At 45.0% G+C, this 2500-nt stretch overlaps 1 protein-coding gene across 1 annotated transcript in view; it reads right to left on the bottom strand.

Annotated features, from left to right (window-relative positions):
- Positions 1-2500, bottom strand: part of b3gat2 (beta-1,3-glucuronyltransferase 2 (glucuronosyltransferase S)) — a 20584-nt gene that overhangs the window by 16381 nt on the left and 1703 nt on the right. The gene's annotated exons all lie outside the window — the stretch shown is intronic.

Genomic DNA, 2500 nt, shown 5'->3' with positions numbered 1-2500 from the left:
GCAAATCACTATCTGATCGAGAGCACATTCAATTTTCTCAAGGAGAACAACACCTTGAGCCACTACATGAAGAAGAAAAAAAGTTAGCTTCATTGTCTACTGTACATAGTGGCAGCATTAGCAGTCAGTGCAATGGCGTGTTTAGTATTCTTCTGACACGCTAAATGGGTCAGCTCTCTCACAGAGATGTTATGCACCGCATTCGGGGATTGTGGTCCCGCTGCTAGCCTCAAAGAATGGTTCCTTTTTAAGACCCTTGTGTTCTATACAATTGAACTTTTTTTCTTTTTATATCACATCACTTTAGTGAGGAGACAAAAATAGACTGGGGGAGGGGAGAACAGGAGAATGTTGAGTGGCTGGAATGGATGCATTGTGTGTGTGTGTGTGTGTGTGTGTGTGTGTGGTGCCACTGCAGTAGTCATCCCCTCAGGCACTAGCCCATGTGCCCATGTACTCTCTGCCCAGCTGTGCACTGGGAGAAGGTACAGTGGGCAAGGGGGGGATGTGTTTGTGTGTGTGTCTGTCTGTGTGTGCTCACACACTCATCAAAGAGGCAGTTGTGAGAAAATCATGCAGAAACTATGGCATAGAGACATTGTGGTTGTGTGAATGGGTGTATCTCTGTCTCTCTGTGTGTGTCTATCTGCATGGAAGGGAAAATGAGAGTGTATATGATGGAGAGAAACTGAGTTTTTCTCTCTCTGTATGTATATGTGTATATGTGTGTGTGTGTGTGTGTGTGTAATAGAAACAGATGATGAGAAAAGAGGTTATGGGTACGAAAGACAGTCGGCCATTCACACAAGGCCTCTAGCAGAAGGAGATCCACCTCTCTGAATGAGGACAGCAGGCACACACAACCGGAGAAAAAGAGTGTGGGATAAATGGAGGTCGACAGCTGGCCTAGCCCACAACGACTGGTCCACCAGTTTAAATAAACAGAGCAAAAACAGCCAGGACCTTCAAGAAGCAGAAAGGGGAGTGAGAGAAAAAATAATTAAGTTCAAAGGGTTAAAAAGGATGCACGAAAATAACATTCATGTAACACCAGCCTATGATGTGGTGCAGTCATTAGTGTGTTTTTACTTTTCTAGGCTGCAAGTGTCCTTCAGGCAGACTCTCTGGATCTGATAGGATGGTTCCGTGAGCCATATATTCTCACAGCTTGTTTGCTATTCTCTTGTTCTCGTCCTAGTGGTGAAAGGACACAGCCATTGAACCTAATGAAATGCTGCAGAGTAACGGCCAAGCCTGTCTCAAAGGGAATGGAATGTTTTCATCTGTATTTGAGAAGCGCTAATAGACTTTCAAGTGTTAATTGGTAAATTCCAAGGTTATGGTATTTCATTGTATCCCTGAAGAGTCCATTAATATGATGAGTGTGGCGTTTTGGGTATCCTGGGTATTTAGGGTGCTCAGAGCCGAATGAGTCTATTTGATGTGGTTACCGACAATATAGACCAGGACATATTTCAAGTAACGGCATTAACACTCGGCAGAAGACAGTAATGAAACCAGGACAGCCCAAAGCTCAGACACAATGCAGTTCGTCACTGTTTAGATTAGGGTGGCACCTGTCATTTGGAATAAGCCTTTTCTCGCCATTGGCCTCAGTGTTGTTCAACGTTCTATTAGCTGGACTCATGGCAGGGACCCAAGGCTGCATTAATGCAATCTATCCGCTAATACAGCCAGTGTGCCTCAGGGCAAATTCGTCTCCTATAGTCATGTTTGCCTAAACTTTTATTGAAAAGATGGGACATCATGCTGATTTGATGTGAATGGATAGCAGATTAGCTGTTTAGCAGATTAGCTTGCTTTCGTGGCCTATATATAAAAAACTATAGTACTGTAGTTCTTTGTCTCTTATTCGCACTGCTTCCCCCCTTTCCCATCATTCTTTGACATGTGTGTGAACAGATAGGTCTTGATTTCTCGGCTGTCAGGTCACTGCACCGCTTGAGTGTGACTGGTGAAATTCATTTCGCTTGGTCTGAGTGGAATTGGGTTGTCTCCGCGACGGAGCGCTCGCCTTGACTGGCCGCGGCGTTAACTCGCCTCTAGGAATAGACAGAGGAGAGGGCAGGTTTGATTTCACAAAGCACATTAGTCCACGCGGCAGCTTTTGCAGACAGCCAATTTCGGGCCGGGAAAATCACTTGAATGAATGTCTCAGAGACGTAATTAATTGCGCTGAGGCGTGACCTGCTAATTCTGGGAAACCGGAGAATGCAATCCTCTTTATGCAAAAGTGCATTGCCTATCCGGGTGACATTCACTAAAATGGAGTTAATCCGCGTGGAGAACACAAGATCCGGAACATTTATTACCTACCAGGACACATCCAGCGGGTAGCCTATATAGGATGTCACAAATGTTCGGTCAAATGTTCTGCTCCCTTGCCAAATATATAGTAGACAGGTTGAATAGAAGGAGTTGCAAGCGGCTCTACACCCTGTGTTGACCTCTCCCGGGCGAGATTAAAGGATTAAGATGC

Source organism: Alosa sapidissima, chromosome 16, assembly GCF_018492685.1.
Source record: "Alosa sapidissima isolate fAloSap1 chromosome 16, fAloSap1.pri, whole genome shotgun sequence".
NCBI lineage: Eukaryota > Metazoa > Chordata > Actinopteri > Clupeiformes > Clupeidae > Alosa > Alosa sapidissima.
This window is presented reverse-complemented; position numbering and strand designations above follow the sequence as displayed.